General features: G+C 41.5%; 1 long non-coding RNA gene across 1 annotated transcript; it reads right to left on the bottom strand.

The window, feature by feature from the left end:
- Window positions 1–6,920: 6,920 nt before the first annotated feature.
- On the bottom strand, window positions 6,921–12,915 carry LOC115159015 (uncharacterized). Its single transcript, XR_003868814.1, has 3 exons — window positions 12,798–12,915; window positions 12,114–12,201; window positions 6,921–6,979 (listed from the first exon to the last, which is right to left on the bottom strand). It is a non-coding gene; the product is annotated as an uncharacterized LOC115159015 (long non-coding RNA).
- Between the last annotated feature and the right edge of the window lie 5,167 nt (window positions 12,916–18,082).

The raw sequence follows: 18,082 nt of genomic DNA, 5'->3' as shown, positions 1-18,082 counted from the left end.
AAACATCTTGGAAAATTCCAGAAAATTATGCCATGGCTTTAGAAGCTTCTCATAGGCTAATTGACATCATTTGAGTCAATTGGAGATGTACCTGTGGATGTATTTCAAGGCCTACCTTCAAACTCACTGCCTCTTTGCTTGACATCATGGGAAAATCAAAAGAAATCAGCCCTAGACCTCCACAAGTCTGGTTCATTCTTAAGAGCAATTTCCAAACGCCTGAAGGTACCACGTTCATCTGTACAAACAATAGTACGCAAGTATAAACATCATGGGACCACGCAGCCGTCATACTGCTTAGGAAGGAGACACATTCTGTCTCCTAGAGATGAACATACTTTAGTGCGAAAAGTGCAAATCAATCCCAGAACAACAGCAAAGGACCTTGTGAAGATGCTGGAGGAAACAGGTACAAAAGTATCTGTATCCACAGTAAAACGAGTCCTATATCGACATAACCTGAAAGGCCGTTCAGAAAGGAAGAAGTCACTGCTCCAAAACCGCCATAAAAAAGCCAGACTTTTAAAAAAGCCAGGCAAAATTGCTTAAGGACAACAAAATCAAGGTATTGGAGTGGCCATCACAAAGCCCTGACCTCAATCCTATAGAAAATGTGTGGGCAGAACTTAAAAAGCGTGTGCAAGCAAGGAGGCCTACAAACCTGACTCAGTTACACCAGCTCTGTCAGGAAGAATGGGCCAAAATTCACCCAACTTATTGTGGGAAGCTTGTGGAAGGCTACTGAAACGTTTGACCCAAGTTAAACAATTTAAAGGCAATGCTACCAAATACTAATTGACTGTATGTAAACTTCTGACCCACTGGGAATGTCATGAAAGAAATAAAAGCTGAAATAAATTATTCTCTCTACTACTATTCTGACATTTCACATTCTTAAAATAAAGTGGTGATCCTAACTGACGCTAAGACAGGACATTTTTACTAGGATTAAATGTCAGGTTTGTGGAAAAACTGAGTTTAAATGTAATTGGCTAAGGTGTATGTAAACTTCCGACTTCAACTGTACATCATCACTGTGGGGAACATTCAGATGGATCCTAACAAGGTGAGAGTGGTGGTGGAGTGGCCCCAACCCCCATCCAGAGTCCAGCTTCAACATTTTCTGAGATTTGTTATTTCTACCGCCGCTACAGCTGGGGCTAGAGCACCCTGGCTTCCCCCCTCTCTGCACTCTCCTCACCCAAGTTCCGTTCACATGGTCCCCAGCTGCTAATCGGGCATTTTCGGATGTCAAGCATCGATTCACTACAGCCCCCATTTTAAGCCATCTGAACCCATTCCATCAGTTCGTGGTGGAGGTCGATGCCTCGGACGTTGAAGTGGGAACTGTCCTGTCCCAGCGTTCTGCCTAGGACCAAAAGCTGCGTCCCTGAGCTTTCCTGTCCCATCGTCTTAATCCCGCTGAGAGGAACTACGATGTGAGAAATCGGGAACTTCTTGCGGTCAAGATGGCACTGGAGGAGTGGAGACTGGCTAGAAGGGGTGGAACATCCATTCTTAGTGTGGACTGACCATATGAATCTGGAATATCCCCGAACCGCCAAGAGCCTCAACTCAAGGCAGGCTCGTTGGGCTCTGTTATTCATTTGTTTTAATTTTACAATCTCCTTTCGCCCTGGGTCCAAGAATGTGAAGCCTGATGCCCTTTCTCATTTGAATAGCTCCGCAGCTACACCATCTGACCTTGAGAACCTCCTCCCTACCTCCTGTCTGGCAGCTACACTCGTCTGGGTTATAGAGAACCTGGTCCGCAAGGCGCAGTGCACCAAGCCGGTCCCACTTTCTGCCCGGTCCCCGGTCCTGGAATGGGCTCATTCCTCTAACCTTAACTGCCATCCCGGCTCCCACCGGACCCTGGCTTTCCTCCGACAACGGTTTTGGTGGTCCACCATGGTTCCTGATGTCTCCACGTCCGTCAGCACCTGCACTGTGTGTACGCAGAATAGGACTCTGCGACAAGCTGCGGCAGGCCTCCTTTAACCACTCCATGTTCCTCACCGCCCCTGGTCCCAAATATCCCTGGATTTTGTCATTGGTCTCTCTCCGTCAGATGGCAGCACCACTATCCTTAGAGTAGTGGATAGGTTTTCCAAAGCCTCCCATTTCATTCCCCTTCCCAAGTTACCCTCAGCAAATAAGACGGCCCAGCTCATGGTATAGCACGTCTTCCGGATCCATGGACTTCCGGGCGACATGGTCTCCGATCGTGGTCCTCAGTTCTCGTCCCAATTCTGGAAGGCGCTCTGCACCCTCATTGGGTCATTGGCCAGCCTGTCCTCCGAGTTTCATCCCCAATCTAACGGCCAGTCGGAGCGAGCCAATCAGGACCTGGAGACGACACATTGTTGCCTTGTCTCTGCCAACCCCACCACCTGGAGCCAGCAACTTGTGTGGGTGGAGTAAGACCGCAACACCCTTCCCTGCTCATCCACTGGTCTCTCGCCCTTTGTGTGTTCCTTGGGTTACCAGCCTCTGCTCTTCCCTGAGCAAGAGGAAGAAGTCAGCAAACATTCAGCCCAGATGTTCGTCCGCCGATGTCGGTGTACCTGGAAGAGAGCCCGGTCCACTCTTCTTAAGACCACCTCCAGGTATCGGCGACAGGCGGACCACCACCGGACCCCGGCTCCCAGCTATTGTCTCGGCAGAGGTTATGGCTCTCCACTCAGGATCTGCACTCCGGATGGAGTCCCATAAACTTTCCCTCCGCTTCATCTCTAAAATCCTTAGCCCCACTGCTGTTCGTCTTCTGTTGCCCCGCACCCTCCGTATACATACCACTTTCCATGTGTCTAAGATTTAACCTCTGTCTCACAGCCCTTTGTCTCTTGTTTCCTGGGTCTTATCCTGAGTCGTGACAGCCAGAGAGGCGATCCAGTCGTTCAGTCTTTTTGTTCTGTATCTATGGACGCAACCCAGTCATTCGTTCTAAATGTTCCATTGCCATACTGGCTGGCAACATTCTTATCCCTTGCTTGCTAGCTAGCCAACTATGGCTAACTTACAGTCACGTCAAACAGTGCAGACAGAAAAAAAACATTAGCTGCATTTGCATTTGTTTAATCTCTAGAGGATAAAATCCCGTTAACAGGATTGGTTGGACAACAACCAGTGAGATAGCACGGCACGAAATTCAAAAAAATAATAATCTCAAAATTAAAATTCAAGTATTATACGGCATTTTAAAGATACTCTACTCGTTAATCCAATCACATTGTCTGATTTCAAAAAGGCTTTACGGTGAAAGCAAAACATTAGATTATTTTAGTATAGCACATTAGCAACAACAACAAAAAATAGCTATTTTCCAAGCACAGATAGCCGTCACAAAACCAGATATACAGCTAAAATTAAGCACTAACCTTTGACAATCTTCATCAGATGACACTCCTAGGACATCATGTTAGACAATACATGCATTTTTTTGTTCGATCAAGTTTATATTTATATCCAAAAACCCAATTTTTACATTGGCGCGTGACATTCAGAAAATGTTTTCTCCCCATAACTCCCGGTGAATAGGCACATACATTTACAGAAGAACTCATAAACGTTGACAAAATGTATAACAATTATTTAAAGAATTAGAGATAATCTACTCCTTTATGCAACCACTTTGTCAGATTTCAAAATAACTTTACGGAAAAAGCACATTGTTCAATATTCTGAGTACAGAACTTAGCCTTCAATGCTAAGCTATACAGTTAGCCTACAACCACGACGTCGACAAATCTCTAAAAATATGTTTGAAATATTTACTTACCTTTGCTGATCTTCAGCGGAATGCACTCGGATGGGCACCCACTTCCACAAGAAATGTTCATTTGTTCTGCAAAGTCCATCATTTATGTCCAAATAAGTCTGTTTTGTTGACCCATCCAGAACACTTTACAATGCCATGTGGCGTGGACGCAAATCCATAGACGAAATGTTCAAAGTTCCATTACCGTTTGTAGAAACACGTCAAACGATGTTTACAATCAATCCTTTAGGGTATTTTTTTACGTAAAATTGCGATAATTTTACAACCGGGCAATAGGTATTCATCCCAGAAGAAAAATAAAAAACAACGAAGTCACGTGCACGCGCGTCATAAGTCCACCTGTCCTCAGACTGGCCAGTGATTGACTGAGCCATAATTTTCTGCCCGGTAACAGGTGACGGATGAAACCAGTTCCTAAAGATTGTTGACAGCCAATGGAAGAGTTAGGAGGTGCAACGTAAATCCTATGTCACTGTAGTTTTTCAAGGGGTTCAAAAGAAAAACTACATTTCTAATTTCCCCCACTTCCTGATTCAATTTTTCTCCGTTTTTTTGCCTGCCATATGAGTTCTGTTATACTCACAGACACCATTCAAACAGTTTTAGAAACTTCAGAGTGTTTTCTATCCAAATCGACTAATAATATGCATATTCTATTTTCTGGGCCAGAGTAGTAACCTGTTAAAATCGGGTATGTTTTTCATCCGGCCGTGAAAATACTGCCCCTTAGCCCCAACAGGTTTTAAGCTGTTTTCTAATGACATTTACAGCACATTCGGATAGTATTCAGACACCTTGATTTTTTCCCACATTTTGTTATGTTACAGCCTTATTCTAAGATGGATGAAATAGATTTTTTTCTTCTCATCAATCTACACAGAATACCCCATAATGACAAAGCAAAAACTTATTTTTTTTGCAAATGTCTAAAAAATGTAAAACTGAAATATCCCCTTTACTCAGTACATTGTTGAAGCACCTTTGGCAGCCTCAAGGTTTCTTGGGTATGATGCTACAAGCTTGGCACACCTGTATTTGGGGAGTTTCTCCCATTCTTCTCTGCAGATCCTCTCAAGCTCTGTCAGGTTGGATGGGGAGAGTCACTATTTTCAGGTCTCTCCAGAGATGTTCGATCGGGTTCAAGTCCGGGCTCTGCTGGGCCACTCAAGGACTTGTCCCGAAGTCACTCCTGCGTTGTCTTGGTTTTGTGCCCACCCGGACCCTCCTCTATAGGTTCAGGTTTGCGGCCGGGAGTCCGCACCTTTGGGGGGGTACTGTCACGCTCTGACCTTAGAGATCCTTTTAATTCTCTATTTGGTTAGGTCAGGGTGTGACTAGGGTGGGCAATCTAGTTTTTCTATTTCTTCGTTGGGCCGGGTATGTTTCCCAATCAGAGGCATCTGTCTATCTGATTGGGGATCATACTTAGGCAGCCTTTTTCCACTTTTAGTTTGTGGGATCTTGTTTTTTGTGTAGCTGCCTGTGAGCTTTTTTGTATTGTTTTGGTGAGTTTCATATTTATTAAATCATGTGCAACTCTAAGTACGCTGCGCCTTGGTCCATTCATTCAGATGAGCGTGACAGTAAGGTTCTATTCGGCGCTTGTCAAATAAAATTTGATTTGATTTGATTCTGGAAAGTTATCCCATCTTCACAGAGGAACTTTGGAGCTGTCAAAGTGAACATCAGATTCTTGGTCACGTCCCTGACCAAGGCCTTTCTACGCCGATTGCTCATTTTGCCGGGCGGCTAGCTCTAGGAAGAGTCTTGGTGGTTCCAAACTTCTTCCATTTAAGAATGATGGAGGCCACTGTGTTCTTGGGGACCTTCAATGCTGCAGAAATTGTTTAGTACCCTTCCGCAGATCTGAATTTCGAATCTCATAGCAAAGGGTCTGAATACTTATGTTAATAAGGTATTCCTGTTTTTTATTTTTAAAACATTTGCAAACATTTCTGAAAACCTTTTTTCGCTTTGTCGTTATGGGGTATTGTGTTTTGTATGATGAGGGAAAAAATTAAGGCTGTAACGTAATAGAATGTGGAAAAAGGGAAGGGGTCGGAATACTTTCCGTATGCACTGTATTTGGATACCTCCATAACAATTCGCTAAAGAGGTGCTATTTTGCCTGGCATAGAAAATGTGCTCTCTAGTCAGGACACAGAGGAGCTAGCCAACAAAACAACAAACACAATCACTTCAATCTGAAGCTGTAAAGACTGCAAACTAGCTGCACTTCGTTTCATTTACCATTTCCTTGTATATATCCATTAAAATGATGCCAGCTGATTCATGATTTCTACTGGCACAGAAACACTGCCAGCCTGTCTGTCTTGTCCCGACTTCAACCCCTACACGTTCATGGGACAGCTGGAGATTGAATTTGAATATTGAAACAATGTTGCAAATGTTGGAGAGACAGACAACAAGGTTTATACAAATCTCTGCTGTTGAAAACTAAATGTCACTCTAAAAGAAATGTGAGATAACGTCTAAATGCTTTTTATAGTGGAGATCAGGTTCATAACTTGCCTGGCTGGGCTGATGAAACAGTGGATTGCGGAGTCAGATGGAACAGAGTAAATAGTCATTTTAACGTCATAGATTTATCCGGCGGTAATTTGTGGAATAGACAACGGCTGGAATGCGGTTTTATACAATCAGTATTCAGGATTAGACCCACCAGTTGTATAACATTAGCTAAAGCAGACACAAGCCAAACAAGCTACTGCCACCTTGTGGCCTGGAGTATTTAAACGAAGCAAATCGGTTCTATGTGAACAACAAAAACTTAACTGCCGCCACTCTGGGCAGAGGTACTAAGTAGGCATACCTATCGGCTGTTAGATTTCTCGGTGTGTCTGACCCTTTAGGGTGTTTCAGGTGGACTAGTAGACTATGGATATGTCCTAAATGGATGGGTATGTCCTTATTCCCTATATAGTGCACTACTTTTGACCAGAGCCGGAACCCTATGGGTGTAGGGAATAGGGTGTATTTTGAAATTCAGCTGCACCATAACAAACTGGATTGACTGATAGCCCTTCCCTGTCTGTTGGCCTGGCTTTTTTCACCCACCTTTCCGTCTGTGGCAGTGGAGCTCCAGAGTTCAAGTCCATTGATCACGTCCTTCTCTCTCTTTCTTTTCTGGCTGGTTATTCTGACGTGCCAACCTAGCCACCGCTGTCTGCCGGCTTCCTGTACAAAAAAAAGAAGAGAAAATCAATAGGTTTCCATTATCCATTTGGGCAGTGTCACTGGCCTGTCAATGATCCTGTTACAGGAGAGGTACAGAGGTGAGATGGCATGTGTGGCACCCTATTCCCTACATACGGCACTACTTTTGTCCAGAGCCCTATGGTTCATATGGGTCAAAAGTAGTCCATTATATTGGGAATAGGGTGCCATTTGGGACAACATCCATTGCCCCACTCCGCTGACAAGAGAAAAACATGCTGACAGACACCAGGAACAAGTTGGAACACAGATTTGCACTTCAAGCGGTCGTCAGAAGAGGCCGGGTGTGAGAGGCCACCACATGACAAGGGGGCAAGTTCAGAGGGGGTGGGGATAGAGAGGTGATAGGGGGATAGTCAGGGAGGGAAGAGGGTGGGGGTGAGGATGGAGGGGTGATGGGGAGCAGTCAGGGAGGGAGAAGGGTAAGGATGGGCAGAGAGGGATGGAAGGGTGTGTGTGGTGGGGGGGGGGGGCACTGTCTCTTGCCTGTCTGTCTGACTGTCTCGATCCCCCAACACTCACACTTTTATCCTCCCATTAATAATTTACTTCTGGATGCACCAAAGGAAAGGAAACCCAGGTGCCCTGATTGTGGCTGAAGGAAATTAATCAAATACATTGCCCTTTGGTCTCCTCTCTATACTTATACCCCTAGCCTGTCCTGACACTTTACTACAGCCACAGCATACACCAGTGGGTTAAATAGTATATTAATTGGATGTTTTCATATGTTTGAATGGGTCTTATTATTTATGAAAACATACAAATTATGGAAAGTTTTGCTATTGAGGACAGGCCTGGTTGAAATGAGAACTCAAAAAGTGTTCCAAAATGCATTATTAGTAGCCTATATTATTAATTATTTAATAGACTAAGTGCTGTTATACATTTTAATACTAATGTTTTAATAATAAAGAGTGAGGAGTAGAATTGTATATGTTTTATTTAGACTATGGCTGAACAGGTGCACAGTGTATTATTGACCTGGAACAAATCTAAAACACTTCGAAAATAGGTTACAATGTTTTCAATGTTGGACTCATGGGACCAATCTATGGTGTATAATCAGTGAACTTCATAATTTCCCCACATCATTTGTTCCAAGAATGGTCAACTTCTCCCACTGACCAGCTAAGGACTGAGTAAGGAAGACATCAGCCACCATACAAAAGCACAGAAATCAATACATTTTGACAAGGATAAAAAAAACGCTTGGAATGCACCATTTTGGTCCTCCAAAAATATGCTTAATCTCTTGTCAAATGCCATTACGTTTTTTTCCCTGCCTGACCAAGATTAAAAGAAGACATATATTCAATGGACAGTGCTCCTTTGCCATTCCCTGTAATGTACACATAAAATACAACCAGGCTTCAATAGGCTACTCTCCAAGTCAGTTGTATAGTAACAGTAAATGTGTTTCCAATTCCCTTGTAATTTGATGCGGGGAAAATAACGATAGTTTAAAATAAAGAAACCATTATTTGAATCTATGACACATCAGTGAAGGTTAACCAGTAATACCGTTATTATTTCACTGTAAATTACTTTAATCTGGACAGTTTAAATCTTGACGCGATCATCCGCCATCCGGTAAAAGGCTCCTCCATCACTAACGCTCTCTTCGATAATAAAATGCCAACTGTTTTTCAATTAGAACATTACTTTTCTCATCCTTTTTTCATTTTTTTTCACCCCTCCATTAAAACAATCTAATGTACCAATTCAGTTCATGATGACTGTAGGGAATAGTCAGGTTAATATGTTGACAAGGTTTAACAATAGCGGGTCATGTTGCTCAACACGCTCGACTGGTTCCGTTCAGCTCAGCGGCTGACAGGTCCTAATCACGCGCTGCCCTAAAGGCCCGGGCACAGAACATTTTAATTACTGAATTATAGACTAGCTTGAGCTCGCCGGCGTTAAACTGAGACATAATTAGGGCCAGAGTTATAATAATTGTTTCTGCTAATTGGGCGGACAAGTGCGTTATGGTGCAATTATAGGACTATCTATGCAATAATTATAAATGTGTTCTTAATAATATAAATGTGATATAATTGCTACCGGACTTTGTTTGAATTAGTTTTCGTCATTATAAATGTAGGGTTTTCAAACATAGGCAAATCAGTGAGCTTGTCAGGTTTTATAGGTCTATAAAATAGGCCTGCACTGCCTTATACATTATCTTAGGAGGATACTTCAATACAATATAGCCAATCTTTTAGGCTACTATCCAGAGATAAACTTCACAAAATATATATTGCATGAAAAGTTTGAATAAGGCTGCAATATTTTTTTGTTGCATTATAAGTAAGGGAAATTTACACGCCAGCTATACTGTGTTGTTGACAGATTCGTCCTCTTTCCTCAGTGAAATATGTTGTGCATACTGACTGCTATATGAACCAGCCAAGCGTAGCGGATGTCAATTCCAATAGCACGTTTCAGCAGCTAATGTGTCATTTACAATAACACAAATAATAATCTAGTGAAGAGAGAGATAGAGTCCTCCTTCCTTAGACCGTGACATTCTGGAAAGTGATGTGGCACCTCTGGCAACACCATTATTTCCTATTAATTACTCACTGAAGAATGCCTTTAGAAATAGCGCGAGGTGTGACGGGGAGCTGGTCAGCGAGAGAGCAGCTGCCCCTTCAGCCCTCCAGGCGCGCGCTGACCTCCTTTTTTACTTCCATAAATTGGCGGCTTGACAAGCCATAAAACGGAAGAGATTTGATTTGGATATGGGAAGAAATGCAGAATATGAGCCAGAAATGACGAGTCAGAATAGATCTCGTTGTCAAGAAGACATGTCGCGCATGAAAAATGAATCCATGATGTCCCCTTTTACGAGCGTAAATCTGTTTTGGAAACAGAATGTCTATGGTCCATCCGAGTTAAGCCTATTCATTAGAATTGCTTAGTTTAGAGAAAATATAGTTTATTTTTATTTTTTACTTTGTAGACATAATAAACTAGAGCTGTTTTGATATGTAGCCTATTTATTTCATTCATATTTACGACAGAAAAGTTAGGTTCTTCGAAATCACCGTCGAATAGAAAAGCAAACACTCTTATAAACTTAATACAATTTGGCAACAGTGGGAGTTCCCAATATTTGCTGGTGTTAATTGATCGTTTCAAATGAATAGAGCATTTGGATATGAGCCAATCAAAATGAAATAACGTGGGCTGCATTTGGCTTTGTTCCTCCTCTTGTCAGCCTTACAAGTCATGAACCTTATTACTGTAGCCATACTGAATGTAGACTTTGGATTATAACAGGTATGCAGTTCTACCATTTGACGCCAGGGGACACTGCGGTTCGCGTTCTGAAAGTCCCACGACCTAATAGACAATATACTATATCCTTTCACTAATGTCTGCTATTTGAAATGAACAAAACAAGAATACAGGATCTAATGAGATGTTTAAATGTGACACTTGGTTATTATGACAGGTGCTATTTCCATTTAGTTTCCCACTATAATTCCCAGTAAATATGTGTTTTGGAAATGAAATCTAGACGATTTAACAATGCTCATGTGGCATAAAATAAGACCATTAACAAAAGCTCAGTCCAGATAGGCCCTATTGGCTGCTAAAGTGCAACATGCAAATATACATTTCTATTGCTGATGCATTTCATACTATATTGAATTGATAGGCCTAATCATAGGAGCCTATGAATGCAAACTAGCAGCAGGCTGAAAACATACATGAATGTTATGGACTTTTCTAATTTACAAAATATTAACAATAGGTAGACTGTACTATTATGGTATAGTTGTATTTTTAGTCGTTATAAATGTACATTTGTCGACACTTCCTTCATGTTGATAAACATAGAATTAGGGCTTTTATTCCAGCTATGTGTAAATGGCCTTGTCCTATTTAGGCCTACTGTGGCTTGCGATACTGAAAGGTATATTTTAGACTGACAACGATATAATTCAGTAAAAGCTTTAACGTTTTTTAAATGTATTATTTTGTACAGTATTTGTCTATTCAATCCAAACAATATTGTGTTTGTTCCTTTCATTTTCCTCATCCTTTTATATTTGCTTTGCGCACTTTCTCAAATGTCATAATTCCCAACATTACCGCAGGCATCACTCGCTTTTTCATGCTGTTTTGTTTGCTATTGTGCCAAACACGCCGCTATTGTAAAGATGACATTAGAGTGTCTCATGGTTTAAATCCCTTGAGCTGCTCCGTCTCCCTGGGCCCTGAGGTCATAGGTCGAATCTTGAGATCAGTAGTAAACGTCTGCTGTCTGAGTGAGCGTGCATGGTGAAATTAAGTAAGACCCATTGGCAATAGCCCTCTGGGAGTTCCCGTTGTGTAAGTTTTAGCAAAATTATTTAAAATCGGGTCTGTTTGAGCATATAATCTTCACCTTTGATGTGTGTAGGTCTATAGGAAGTGGTCGTTGGTGTCTCTGGGATAGACTAAACATGCTAAAAGTCTAAATGTCCTGGCCTGAATATGCGGAGTGAGGTGGTCTATTTTTACATAATAAAATGCATACTAATTTCATTTTTGGGACCTGTTGGTGTGCAGGGCTAAGACTACAACTCATCACTATTTCATGCAATGACGATATATGCATGCCTTGGAAAAGTGTGCATGGGAATCAGAGTGATACCCTCCACGGACATGGATGTTATCATGATGCTGTCTTATTAACGTTGAAATAATACATCGATATTATATTCTTCAATCTCTCTGTCAGAGAAAATCAGAATGGCACATTTGGAAACAATGACATGTCTGTTGTTTGTTTTAACACCAGACATAAACAAGCAAACACAAATCTGCAGAAAACATGTCATATGGTTTTCTGGTGTCTGTTTACTCTGCTACAATTTAAGCATGGAATAACTCTCTACATTGTGTACTTTTTGTGTTGCTTTGTTGATATAGGCCTATTTAATTGCAACCCAACTGTATACCGCTGTCGAAAAAAGTTCCAGGCGACAAGTGAATATATAGAGCAAATGACAAAACAGAGAGTGAATAAGTGACAGTTAAAAAGACAAGAGGATGTGCAGCTAACAGGGAAACGCAGCAGCTACAAAGTCACACATACCTTTGAGAGCGCAGTTTGTTTTATAGCACATCTCCCGGGTTGTATCTCCTGTCGATTTGCTAGGGAAAAAAGCCGAAGCGAACATGCCCTGTTTAAGAAACAAACATGCAGATTTAGATGGGATTGTGACAGCAGCATACCTTACTTAGAGACTTCATGTCCCACAAGACTCATATTATAACAACAGTGGAGAAAAGGCTATAATGCAGAAAGAAGAGACTCAGCACGGTTGACAACATTTATCGTCACTCTGCAAGAAGTAAATGCAAATAATGGGATGCCAACTAAGAGCTAATAATATGTTTGAACCTTTAGATACAGAATAGAAAAAACAGTTGCGATAGTCACAGGAGTTGCTTCTCAGAGCAACCTGCTCTAGGCTATGGGGTAATTATTATTGCCCCATATAAGGTAACATTTAAATCAAGATATGTACTTTATTCTACAGTGTCTATGATGTGTTAGCGCATTGAAATCTGACAATTAGCGGCAATAAGTTGTTTCCATAATCAGGTGTAAGGTAGTCTAATGTAAAGGAGCAACTCGTCATCATAAACCTTTCAGTTTAATAATTCATTTTCTGTCCGGATCTTTCTGGCTTCTTCAAAAGACTCAAACCTGACAAGGCGTGTGTTAAATCTCTGCTCGTCCAGGGAGTTGTCACCTGTTATGTGTGGTACTTACTGGCTGTCACCGCGGGCTTACAGCTTCTCCTCTCGTCTCTCTTCGCTCACCTTCCAAACCGATGCCGTAGTCGTGCACTTGGCGCGGTCGCTCTTGATTCACTGGCTGCCATAATGGTTCCAAAATGTATCTTCCAGGAGTTTAGAAATTGTATTGCCAAAAAAGTTATTGCTACAAATGCAAATAATGTAAATCGGTTTAATGTTTTCAAGTGCGCTCCCCTTTCCCACCCTCAGGACAAGGATATTAATATACACCGAACAAAAATATAAACACAACATGCAACAATTTCAAGGATTTTACTGAGGTACAGTTCATATCAAGGAAATCAGTCAATTGAAATAAATTCATTAGGTCCTAATCTATAGATTTCACATGACTGAGAATACAGATATGCATCTGTTGTTCACAGATACCTTACAAAAAAAGGTAGAGGCATGGATCATAAAACCAGTCAGGTTTGGTTTGACCACCATTTGCCTTATGCAGCATGACACATCTTCACATAGAGTGATCCGGATGTTGATTGTGGCGTGTGAAATGTTGTCCCACTCCTCTTCAATGACTGTGAGAAGTTGCTGGGTATTGGCGGGAACTGGAACACGTTGTCGTACACATCGATGCAGATCGTCCCAAAAATGCTCAATGGGTGACATGTCTGATGAGTATGCAGGCCATGGAAGAGTTGGGACATTTTGAGCTTCCAGGAATTGTGTATAGATCCTTGTGACATGCGGCTGAACATTGTCATGCTGAAACATGAGGTGATGGCGGCGGATGAATCGCACGACAATGGACCTCACAGCATCTCTGTGCACTCAAATTGCCATCGATAAAATGCAATTGTGTTCATTGTCCATAGATTATGTTTGCACATACCATAACAACACCGCCTCCATGGTACACTCTGTTCACAACATTGACATCCGCAAACCGCTAGCCAACACGATGTCATACACGCTGTCTGCCAGCTGCCTTGTACAGTTGAAACCGGGATGCATCGGTGAAGGGCACACTTCTCCAGCGTGCCAGTGACCACTGAAGGTGAGCATTTGACAATGAAGTCAGTTACAATGCCGAACTGCAGTCAGGTCAAGACCCTGGTGAGGATGAGGAGCATGCAGATGAGCTTCCCTGAGATGGTTTCTGACAGTTGGTGCAGAAATTATTTGCTTGTGCAAACCCACAGTTTCATCAGCTGTCCAGGTGGCTGGTCTCAGACAATCCCCCAGGTGAAGTAGCCATCCTGGGCTGGCATGGTTACATGTGGTCTGTGGTTGTGAGGCCGGTTGGATGTACTGCCAAATTCTCTAAAATGATGTTGGAGGTGGCTTATGGTAGAGAAGTTAACATTAGATTCTCTGGCAACAGATCTGGTGGACATTCCTGCAACCAGCATGCTAATTGCACACTCCCTTAAAACTTGAGATGTTTGTGGCATTGTGTTGTGTGACAAAACTGCACATTTTAGAGTGACCTTTTATTGTCCCCAGCACAAGGTGCACCTGTGTAATAATCATGCTGTGTAATCAGTTTCTTGAAATGCCACACCTGTCAGGTGAATGGATTATTTTGACAAAGGAGAAATGGTCACTAACAGGGGTGCAAACACATTTGTGCACAACATTTGAGAGAAATTTGCTTTTTACGCGTATGGCCATTTCTGGGATCTTTTATTTCAGCTCATTAATTATGTGAACAACACTTTACATGTTGCGTTTATATTTTTGTTCACTATAGATAGCATCAATATTATAAATCTGTTGTTATTCCACACTTCATTTTACACTTCATCTTACAAATTATTCTTGCTTTATTATAGGCCTATTCCACAATGTAAATATATATTTTTATGTAATCTAATCAAATCAGTAAAAACTGAACTATAACATTACATTTTAATGTTATAGGTCTGTAGCCTTAAAATACGTATACGACTACAGATAATACTATCTCAATAGCCTCTCATCTGTGCCACTTGGGCTCCTGAGTGGTGCAGTGGTCTAAGGCACTGCATCTAAGTGCTCGTGGGATCACTATAGATATCCTGGTTCAAATCCAGGTTGTATCACCACTGGCTGTGATTGGGATACCCATAGGGCGGCTGTAACAATCGTTGTGTATATAGTGGACCAAGGCGCAGCGGGTTGAGTGCTCATTTTATCTTTTATTTGAACACTGAACAAAACAAGAAAACGTACAAACGGGCTAAGTATGACTCCCAATCAGCAACAACGATGTACAGCTATTCCTGATTGAGAGCCATACTAGGCCAACACAAAGAAATACACAACATAGACAGATCATAGAAATACAAAACATAGAACATAACCAAAACCCCGGAAAACTCTAAACAAACACCCCTCTACATAAACACATAACCCAACAAACTCTGAACCACATAAAACAAACACCCCCCTGCCACGTCCTGACCAAACTACAATAACAAATAACCCCTTTACCGGTCAGGACGTGACAGCGGCGCACAATTGGCCCAGCATCGTTTGGGTTTGGCTGGTGTAGGCTGTCATGGCTGGTGTAGGCCGTCATTGTAAATAAGACTTTCTTCTTAACTGACTTGCCTAGTTAAATAAAAACATTTAATAATAAAAATCAACACCAGGCATGTCTTCAATAGGCTACACTGGCTTACTCAAGTGTATATCATATTGGTCCTGGGGAAACACTGTATGCTATGCTGGATTGTCTTCCAGCTGTGTGTCAATTAGACTGTAATTCGTAACCTCTCTGCTGCATAACGGAAAGACACTTCGAATTATCCATTTTAGAAGTATTGTCAGCAATGTACACAGACACATGCCATCATTTGGAATAAGCCAAGTTACAGTATTTAGAATATGTCTTGGTATAGGCCTAAGAAAGAATAGACCAATGCAGTGAACTGGAGTTGATCTAAAATATATTATGCCATCATCTTTCTGGATATAAAAACCCATTAAAAAAGAAAGAAAAACAAGAGTTAGAAGCTATTAAAAAACATTTAGGGGTTGGTTGACTTACAACCTGACGTCAACGAGGATGATGAATCTATGTTGAAGACTTCAGCCGTGCAGGACAATGTTGAGCCCATAGAGTCTGCCCAATGTGCAATAAGTGTGTGGCTAACGTGAGCAAAATGTGAGCCAAACTCTGTGAATTACTGACCACCACACCACACCATACCACCACCACACCAGTCTGTTAAGTATTCTATTCTACCCTCCTCTCTCTGCTATTCAAGGTTGATCTAATCTAATCACCAGATCAACAACTGAAATCTATGAGAGAACAAATAATGGAGATGAAATGAACAAATGATTAGCATGCTGTGAAAAGTACAATTTGTTTCTTATTTAGCATTTAGATAACTGTCTATCCTGAGGAGCAAGCTTCAAAGTTGAACCCACTTTTGGCGAGGGGGATTAATTCTCTCTGCTGCATGCTTCATTGAATCTCTCATTACCAAACTTTGTCTGTATTGATGTTAGATTTGATTGAAGATTAGAGCATTTAGCAAATCTTGCTTTTCCGCGTGTATCATGCTTTTTCAAGCGCAGCAGCAGAGCGCCCGCTGGTCAATACCCTCACTTTTATCCAGTGTCTGCTTCATTTAAACTTAATCAACTCCATCAATGAACTGGAACAGAGAAACGTCCCTGTGGAACAATGCTGTTCTTTTGTTAGATAATTCTCTGCTCTCCTTCCCAACCCGGTGGCTTTAAACCTAAAATTACACTATGATGAACGATTTCAATCAATATGATAATGAAAATTGGTTTGGGCAACTGTTTGCAGCGGGTTTGCAGGGCTTAAGAAGAAGCTATCCTATGTGACATTACTAATACATCCTCTCCTCCATGTGCAACTAGAGAGATCTCCTCTCTCTCTCCACCCCCCGCTGTTGTTGCAACCCCTACCTCTCTTTTTTTTATCGCCCCATCTTCTCTGACATTGACTATTGCTCACAGGACTGAAAATGATGTATCTTCGCTGAGGTAATGCTTGTGCCATATTGGAAACTGAGCCCATCGGTGTTGTATCATGCATACATGCATTGTTTTCTCTTTTTTTCTGCAATAAATTATGTTCACAGCAGCATCTCCTGTATGCCAACAAACTTCCCTATGCAGAGGCCAGGCATATATCAATCATTGGTGGAAGCTTGGTAGTCAGTGGAGATAGGCTGGGATGTGATTTCTGTTTTAGAATAGGTGACGTGCTACATATCATACTAAGTATCACAGATTTACGTTTACAATGTTACGTCTAGCCTTTGAGGCCAGGCTGAGACATTTTGCCCTTGCGAGTCACTGCGATCTTATGCCTTGTACTGTAGCCTAGGCTGCTGCCTTGTTCATAATTTTTATACTGCCACCAAAGAGCAATTTCAGAAATTATTTGCAAGGTAAACGCAGCCCTCCATCTGTTGCCATAATATTACATGTATAACCTTTTCAGGCTATCCAAAGATAATCATACATTTAATGATCAACTGAAGAGCGATATAGAGCTTCTCATAAAAATACTACTTCACATTTTCTTCTGTTTTTACAGAAGAATAGCTCCTGTAGGCCCAAGTCAAAAAAATAAAAAAAGGGGTTTCTGAGTTGTTTATAGAACGTGTACACTAAGCACAATTTTCCAAGTGGACACCACATTCAGAGTGGAATCAAAAAAGTGTCAACATCAGTAGCCTACAATCCCCTTTCTCAACCACAGGAGGTTGGTGGCACCTTCGTTGGGGAGGATGGGCTCATGGTAATGGCTGGAGCAGAATCAGTGGAATGGTATCAAATACATCAAACACATGATCTGATGCCATTCCATAAACTCCGTTTCAGTCATTATTATGAGCCGTCCTCCCCTCAGCAGCCTCCACTGTTTTCAATTTATTAAGCCTGTGCCTTTATTTTAGGCCTTTATTATAAGCTAATTGCCACAGTCCATATCGGAGTAGATGTGTCCAGATGACTTCTTGGTAATGTTGTGACTTCTTGGTAATGTCTAAACCTTTAATAATGAATCTCATTTAGGCTATATCGAAACACTATTAGTTTCAGGAATTGACTGAATATCTCTTTATAGATGGATTAGGCCTACATACTTTATACCCAGGATTACTGATTTTATTCATCAAAACCTCTGGGTATAGAATTACCATATTTCTACATCTCAATTACACATCTTTGTGAAAGGGTTTAATTCAAGTACCAGTCATAATTCCAACCTTTAATTAAGAACAGACCAGGCAACTTCCTCAAAATGTTCTTTAAAACATATTTTAG

Source organism: Salmo trutta, chromosome 22 (genome assembly GCF_901001165.1).
Source record: "Salmo trutta chromosome 22, fSalTru1.1, whole genome shotgun sequence".
Classification (NCBI taxonomy): Eukaryota; Metazoa; Chordata; class Actinopteri; order Salmoniformes; family Salmonidae; genus Salmo; species Salmo trutta.
This window is presented reverse-complemented; position numbering and strand designations above follow the sequence as displayed.